General features: G+C 31.6%; 1 long non-coding RNA gene across 1 annotated transcript; it reads left to right on the top strand.

Annotated features, from left to right (window-relative positions):
• The first annotated feature begins 712 nt into the window (after nt 1-712).
• Nucleotides 713-1,986, top strand: LOC105788640 (uncharacterized). The gene is made up of 3 exons (XR_001132108.2): nt 713-1,250; nt 1,321-1,362; nt 1,454-1,986. It is a non-coding gene; the product is annotated as an uncharacterized LOC105788640 (long non-coding RNA).
• Nucleotides 1,987-9,079: the final 7,093 nt, after the last annotated feature.

Below are 9,079 nucleotides of genomic sequence, written 5' to 3'. Positions count from 1 at the left end.
GTTTTTATTAATCTGTCTCTCTGTTTCTTTTTCCTTTTTTTTCTGAAAGAAAAAGGAAACAAAGAATACTGAGTTTATCCGATTCTGGCAACACTTTTTAGGCATAATTTTACCAAATTCGACTATGCACTATTAATATATAAATATGTATGATTAATGAATTAAATTACGTTAAATCGTTAAAATATAATGTATTTTAACAACATTATATCATCATTTCATTTACAAATGCATTTCTATATATTTCATTCCATAAATGAATGCGCTTTAAAGAATCATCTAAAGTTATCCTGTGCTATTGTACCTAAAAAAAAGTTGTCCTGTGAATTAATGTTTTTTAAATTTAGCAAAAACACACATAAAAAAAGAGAGTAGATTTGAGTATTTATTTCATATTCATATATCTTATGTGTTTAAATTAATTATATTTATATAAAATATTGATATGTTAAATTGAAGCAAATCACTGCCCTCTATACACTATCAATAAGCAATCCAACCACACGACATTGGTATGTGGCTCATTACACTAGTTTAGTGATAATAACATTGGCGTGGATTTAAATTTATTAGTTTAATTTAGATTTCAAATTTAATCTTTATGTTTGTAACTCATTTTATGATGATTATAATGTAGTTGCTTGCACTCAAAACTTATTATTTTTATGCATATATATAAATATTATTTAGTCTGGAAAACTTTCCTTCATCAAATAAACAAGGGTTTGTCTTTGCAAAATTTGCTAGTATGAATGCTGTCATTTGTTTTCCTTTCCTTTATTTGGATAAATAACTATCTATTGTCAAATTTTGTTAGTCTTGAAATGATCCTTGTATGGTAGTGTCTTAGATTCTTATGATTGTTGCTGACTTCCTGAACTCATATCCATCATGCTATATTTTTCTTATTTCATGTTGAAGGCAGGCTTTGTAATTTATGATTTGAGGTAAACACTGCCCAACATGAAGTTAGTCATAGGTTCTGCTTTGTAATTATACAATGAAGTTAGGCTAAAACCAAACTAATTCCTTTATTGGAGTCGATATATCGACATTGCTTTTCTGCAGATCATTTCACAGATACCTTGTTTGAAAATTTTCAAAATATGATTTAAGTTTAATTCCCAACTTTAATTGACCATTTCTTCTTGATGTTGAATGATGGGCAGATTGATCTATCATATTATGAGTTGTTCGGGAGTCTTAAGTTAGTTCTATTAAATGGTTCCAAGCTTCCAAGTAAACAAGAGGTAATATTCTACAAGAACTGACTTTACCTTTTGACCATTAGAAATTATTTATATGGCTTCCTATGTACAGGCACTAAAAGAATCAGTCATTGAAATCTTTAACTGCAAAGAGGTATATATACAACTAAATATGGCTAATTTCATGCCTTCTTTTTCATTTGAATCTGAAAATATTAATAACAGATATTCACTTTTATCTACAGGGCGAATTTGCATACCCTTGGGTTGAGAAAGTCATTGTGGGACAGGTCTGACATGAGAGTTTAAGTTGTGTTATTCTATATTATTTAACTATTATCCATTCTTATTGTGATATTAATTATTTAACTGTCTTGCTTTTTCTTGATTTGTTATGCCGGTATCATTATATTTTGATGATGTAGTTTTCCCTAAACATAACTAACTTCTTGGAATAACTTATTTTCTAGGATGTGACTCCCAATAAGGAGAATTACTAGCAACCTGATAGTGTTTAGCATACCTAGTTATGTTCAAGTTATTGAATATCTAGTATAGTTACTTTTGTCTTACTGAGATAGCATGTATTCAAACTTATTTGATTCACAGGAGGCCTTAAAGCCAATGTTAAAGCATAAAGCTATCTTTTGCAAACCCTGCTTACCACCCTCTAAAAATGACAAATAATTAATAAATAGATAAAAACAAAAATAAAAATAGTCTTACTAAAGTTTCTTTGGACTTTGGTTTGATTCAATTATCAAATTTTTAGCTCAGCATTTGATTGGTCAAGACTCGAGTCTTTAATGTTCCTCAATCGTTTTCTTCCTTTTTTTCAGAATCAGATTTGCTTTTTTGCTTGAATCTTGACTTTATAGTCAATTTGGTGGGCCAGGTTGATTTTTGGTTAGGTTTCTTGAAGCTTTAAGGTTGTATGGTCGTGGCTGGAGCCAAATAGAACGTAAGTGCACAATGAGTTGAACTGATTTACTTATCTTTGCCATGTTCACTATGGTTTGAACAGTTTAAGTTACTCTTATTTTCATGCAGAGCATATGTAGGCACCAAATCTGCAATTCAAATTTGAAGCTATGCTCAAAATTTTTTCTCTAATGCTCATTGCTTTGAGTTCATTACACGATTTCCTTGATTAAGTAAATGTATTATATCTTTTATTACCAAGATTTACTTGACCAAGAAAATGCATTGTATGTTTTATTACCTTGCATATGTATTATTTATTTTAGTTTTGATTCTAAATTTTTATTTTTACTTGAGAGTTCTAACTTTTGGATTTTAATTGTGTTATTAATTTATTATTTTAAATTCTAAATTTAAATTCATTAAATTTTATATTTAGTTTTAAAGTTCAAATTTTAGAGAAAATTTAATTTAAATAATATTTTTTTATTTATCCTTAAAACATAATATAATATTTATCATAGAAATAAATATTATTTGAAAAAAATTATTTTTTTAAAGATATGCTTTTAGCGGCGTTTGTGTGAAAAGCGCAGCTAAAGGTTTGTCCTATAGCGGCGTTTGTACGAAAAAGCGTCGCTAAAGATCTGTTTTATAGCGGCGTTTGTGGGAAAAACGCTGCTAAAAGTGATGACCTATAGCGGCGTTTGTGGGAAAAGCGCCGCTAAAAGTGATGACCCATAGCGGCATTTGTGGGAAAAGCGCCGCTAAAGGTCATGACCTTTAGCGGCGTTTATTTCTAAAGACGCCGCAAACATTAGTGACGTTGTCAACAGCGGCATTTTTTGCGCCGCTTGCTTTTAGCGGCGCTTTTTATTTCAGCATAAAAAAAACATTAGCGCTTTTAAAGGCCTAAAAAAATGCCGCTAAAAGCCTGTTTTGGTGTAGTGCTAATACTCTTTATTTCAGCATAGAAGGTTAACTAAGAGAAAACATAAGCGAAAGAAGTGCCAATCTGAGACCATAATTAGACTTGTAAAACCTTTAATCTTACTATTATTTTTTGGTTTAAATTTGTTAAATATTTTCTATGGCTATTATAGAAATATTTATGGTCAATGACTCAATTGTAGTCTCAATATTCCAAATTCATTATAGAGAACCAATATTTGAATGATTCTTTTTTTTACCTTTAGTTAAAAGAAAAATATAGTAGGATTATGCTAATTAGTTAAACAAAATTGGCAACTTATGAGCAATGAGAGAGAGGTAAACTTATTTTCCATGGTCAATTTTGTTCTTGTATAGAATGGATTAGAATAGAGTATTTCTAATTTCAAACTTCCAACAAGAATTGTTTGTCTTTTATATTGCTACTATTTTGTTATCGTTTGGATATTGTATAACTATTGTTTTATTGTTAATTTTGCTACTATTTTGGAGGTATTTGCTTGCTAAGTTGCAACTATCTTAGTGTTATTTAAATACATTTTAATGTATTTTTAATTTGTTGGGAAACATTTATTTTAATGTTTTTTTGTGTATTTGATGTATTATATTTTTAATTTTTTTATATAAAAAATAATCTAAAATTTTTTAATATGGGCGGGCTTGAGTTTAACATTTTTAATCTAGGTCAAGCTTGGGCAGATTTTTTTGTCCATTTTTTAGTTGGGCCCGAGCCTAGTAATGGGCATAGACTCCTTGCATTGGCTCGGGCCGACCCATGATCAGGTTTAGACATGACTTCACTATCTCAAGACAAAGCCTTACATTTTGCTAGTTTGACCTAAGACTCAGAACTTAGCTCCGTGTTTGACCACCTTTGACATCGGGTTGTTGCACGTGGGCTCGGTTGATTTCATTTAAGTGAATTTAACACTCATGACATTCTTCAATTGAGATTTCCACACTAGTTTAATTTTTAGCTTCGGTGCTTGTTTTAAATATTTTCTAAGTTGCTTGGGTAACAAATGTGGCATCTTACATCCGAGTCTGCTGTCCAGGTCAAGTGTAAAGTGTTATACAAATTAAATATCTTTGTATGTAAGTAAATATTCCCTATGTTCAGCAATTTTAAAGCATATTAAATGATGGATGCTTCTGACATTAAACCTTTCAAAAATGTAGTCATTGCAACAATAATTCTCACACCTATTAGATTACGTCACTTTGAGGCAACCACAATAAATTAGTAAAAACATGGACGTCCATCCACTTAACATGTGAATCTAAAATAATTATAAGAATCAAAATAATAATAACTATTTCAATTTGGCCAATAATTATTTAACTTAGTAGAGATTTGTGGGTAGTTACTAATTAAATTAGTCTTTAGTGCATAATCATTAACTCAACAACCATCAATTTAGGTTCTAGTCACTGTTGGTAATCTTTCATACAAATGTATACAAATTGTTGACCTTTTAAGGAAACCCATCTAATGACCCTAATAGGAAAACACTTATTATTGGGTGAAGCTAGGGCAAAATCGGCTTGAAATGTTACTATTCTATCACTTAAGAACCATTAATGAAGGTCGAGGCTTTGTTTAAGATCCTTTTCCTACTCAGTCTTTAAAAAACCTTGCAAGATTTTTAATTTTTGGTTTTTAAGTATAATCAAAATGCAAATATAACCAAATGACATTCTCCCTAATCTGGATGAAATGTTATCTTATATGTATGACATGCTTATCTTGATTTCAACTTTCATTAAAAAGAAAGGTGATGTAATTTAGAGGTCCTTATATTAGTCCCAGACCAAATTAATATAGGGACTTGATCAAATTAGTCCCTCTAATATTAAATGGTCAAATTAGTCCTTATACTAACAAAAAGAATAAAATAAGGGCAAATTGGAATATAGTTAACATGTAATACCTTATACCCGACCCGATCGCTGGGTCCAGGTACCAAGTGTCACAATTAACCCGAGATACTTAACAACAATTCTATATTGATTTATTTCAACTTTTAATTGCCAAGATATGTTTCTTATTTACACATAACTTCACTCTAATCTCTTTAGTTAACAATAGGTTACAAAATATCACTACAGATAAATTTTCTATTGCTTCTAAAGTTCTTACAATCAAAATTTCCTTACTGAGCAGGTTTAAGTTTATAAGTATATAGTGACTTGGGAATTTAAAACTTCAATAAAAGCCTTCTTATTTGAACCCCGATGTATAGCCTCTAAGGGTGCCCCTTTATATGTATGGTACAACTATGGCGCCATTCGCGAACTTGGCGATGTCTGGCTTGGACCCTCTATGACCCTTAAGTCATTCCTTAATCTTGCATACAAAGCAGTACAATTGTAAGTTCATATGAACTTAATGAGATTCTATACAACAAAAATCAAAGGCTCTCAACTTTTAGGTAAATAAGAATAAGAGTACAAAACTTAAAAATCTCTGACAAAACTTAGGAGATTTTGTAGTAAGACTGGTGTAGCCAGCACTCACGCGTTCTTTGAACCGATCAATGGTGGACATGCCGATTGATCTGATCATAGGCGCATTCTTTCAAACGACCCCTTTTTGGGGCCCAACCCTATCTAGCTCCATCTTAGGCTCCCATTTTACCTTTCTGGCTTGACTCATCAAGGTACCATATACACGAATATGCGATTTGACGATTAATTTTGGTGGACTATCAAACATCTCACTACAACTGCGGATCCTTACCTTAATCTCTTCATTCCACACTGAACTCAAAATAGACTTATTGCATTACCCTAAAAATTTTCTTCTTATGACTTAGCGTGTGCATAAACCCTTTTTGTAAGGAAGACTCATTTATTGACAATCTCATTTGTTGTCTTGAATTTGAGTTTTGGTTGATATATGATCACCCTGTTCTTTGCGGACTTATACTCATAAATAGTCTTGAAGGATTTCTCCTCCTCAGACCGTTCTACTAAAATACTTCCAATAACAGATAGTTCCCTGTGGACTATCTCTTTCTTAGATTTCCCTTAGCGAGTTTTCACATTTGATAGTCCCAAGTGGACTTCTCCGCGCTATATAGTCCTGACGGACCTCCGTTTCTTCCATTATTTCCCGACAAACTTTCTACCCAAGATAGTCCTCGACGGACTTCCTTCTTAAGAGATTCCTTGATGGACTTCCCTCTTTACCTATGAATACTTAGGACTAATATTTGCATAATTACCTTGCTTTATTACAGCCAAAGTTGGTTTACTCATCAAACTTTGGCGGACTCTTATGACAAATACCTATTTGGTAATACTTTGAAGGAATTGCTCATTCCTTTCACATATACCCATGTTAAAACGTTTCTACCAATTTCACTTACCTTCACATTTTGGCGAATCCTCTTATTATGGCGTTTGCCCACATTTGTAGACGTGCCATGCTTATTTTGTCAGACTGCTCGCTGCGTGAGTCATATAGTGATTTCCTCTTTTTTTGTGCCTTAACAGGTTTTTTTAACCATCCTAACGGACTCCATTTCGCCATAAAGTGTACTTGTTCACAACTGGATCATGCCATGGCTAACCCTAAACTTTTGATTTTGAAGAATCAATAAACCCCTTTCGAGGTGTCGCCTCGAAGGACCTATATATTGTCGTCACGGTGTCACCCTAAAGGACTAGTAGATATCCGTTCCACGATATCTCCAAACTCCCTTTTATCCCATAACAATCCGCCCATTCCTCCATCATGTCAATTTTTCTTATCTTCATATAACCTATCATAATAACCCCCTCCATGTTCTGCATTTTAAAAACATGTTTTTCATAAACAACAATTCATTTATTATTATAACATATAGCATGCCATTTTTTAATACGTCAATCCAAAACCAAATTGTGCCTTCAGAGAACATACCAACAATCATATATATATATATATATATATATATATATATATATCTCCACGACGTTATGCATGCACAGTTTACCCATTCATCATAATCATATACAACCATGGATTTCAATCTGGACTTAGAACAGACACTCAAGTAGATCATTTTGGTAGCACAACAACAAATAGCACCCAAAATAGAGTATAAAAACTCAGATTAAGTCATTCGTCCTCGCCAGCTTAGCTTGTCTAAATGTCAGAGTTTCCTTCGTCTTGACAACTAGGCATGAAAACCATATATATCAGTTAAACCGAAAGTATTCAAACCTTAAAACCCATAATTCAATATCATTCAAAAGCTTTCCAAAGATTTTAGAAATCCTTACTCCCCTTTCTCAATCCACGAATACAGAAAGATAGAAAGACTTACCAGTTCCTTGAATCTTCTACTCCCTGACCTCAATCCTCATGATCATTGCCCCATACAGCGTTTCCTCAATTTTCTCTCCTTCGGAGCAACTAAAAAAGACAATTGAGAAGGAAAGTAAAACAAATTTGAGGAGAATTCTACCTTCAGAATAATCCTCCTCTCTCGTATATATAACCCTTCTTACGCACGGTTCAAGGCCTCAAGTAACCATCCATCGGCCATCATTTTGTCTCCCACTAAGGACCAGCCGGTTCCAACGTAATCGAACCAGAATTGGTTCCCAACTAATTACCAATCAACCACCAAAATTTTTCAAGTTTTTCAGTAGAGCCTGCCAACTTACTATTTTATTAAATTAACTCTCAACTCTCCATTAATTTTTAGAACTTAAAGAAAATTGAGTGTGACATAACATTTACTTAATAAAATGTCATTTACTGTTTCCTAGAGTTAATAATATTTCTGTAAATAAAATCTTTTGTTTTGAATTGAACCGCAATTAAAATATAATAATTTTAAGACATTTTTATACAATAAATGTTAAATTTGTTATAGCTTGGATTTATTTGATGCTTTTAATAATATAAAGACTAAGTTAGTATATTTAATAATAGAGAGACTAAATTTATCCAAATCCCTATAATACTGGGACCTCCCAAGTATACTTTTCCTTTCAATACGGTTAAGGATTCTTTTAGAGTTTTTATTATCAAGAGTGGTTATCTAATAATTATTATTTAGAATTTTCAACAAAATTATTGTATATAAGAAATATTCCGTCACCACTTTTATTTATAGTTTGTATAATTTTATAAGAATGAAACCCCCTTTTAAATTATGCTTTTAGTTTTTTTGTTTTAAACCAAAATGCAATTACTTTTTGGTAATTTTTGAAAAAGGAAAGAAGTATGAGAGAGAGAGAGAGAAGCAGAAAAGGCGGGTTATGTTTTGAATTGTCATTGTTTTTTAAAAAATAGTTACAGCCATAAAAGTTCGCGGAGGAAGTTCAAAGTTTCTAACTACAAAAATGAAAATCTCTTTTCACCATTCTTAATTTTGCGCCCTTTTCTCAAAGCCTTCCATACCTAAAACACAAATAAAATAAAATCCATTTCTCACTCTCATATTTCATAATTAGTTTCATTACACAAAACGAAGAAGATCCACCCAAATTCTGCGTTTCTCCAAAAATGCAGTTCACCAAACTCGAAGATACACCGATGCTTCGGCAAGAGGTTCTTCTTCTTGTTTAATGATGCAATTATTTGCCGCTAATTATTTCAGATAAAAATGAAATTTTCATTTAGATCGCATGCCTAGTTAAATCTTTTAAGAGAACTAGAAGCGGAATATAAGGTTATGTTACGATCTCTTTGTCTATTTCCATATGAATTCACTATTTATCAATCTGCATTTTCCTGTAATAAAATCTTTTAATGGTAATTTCATTCGTTTAGTCATCTTGTTTATTTTGAAAAAAAAGAACAAAAAATAATAATAAACGTTATCTTTCCAGGATTAACGATGAATTTGTTTCTATTTTTCGAGAACATTTCTTGCTCTGCTTTAAATGGAACCTTATACTTCTTTTAAGTAGTGTAATTTTTTATGGAAAGCTCAATGGTACTTGCTCATTTAACATTTTAAAATCAATCTTAGTATTATTAATAATTTTGCATTATGCTT

Source organism: Gossypium raimondii, chromosome 2, assembly GCF_025698545.1.
Source record: "Gossypium raimondii isolate GPD5lz chromosome 2, ASM2569854v1, whole genome shotgun sequence".
Taxonomy (NCBI): domain Eukaryota; kingdom Viridiplantae; phylum Streptophyta; class Magnoliopsida; order Malvales; family Malvaceae; genus Gossypium; species Gossypium raimondii.
This window is presented reverse-complemented; position numbering and strand designations above follow the sequence as displayed.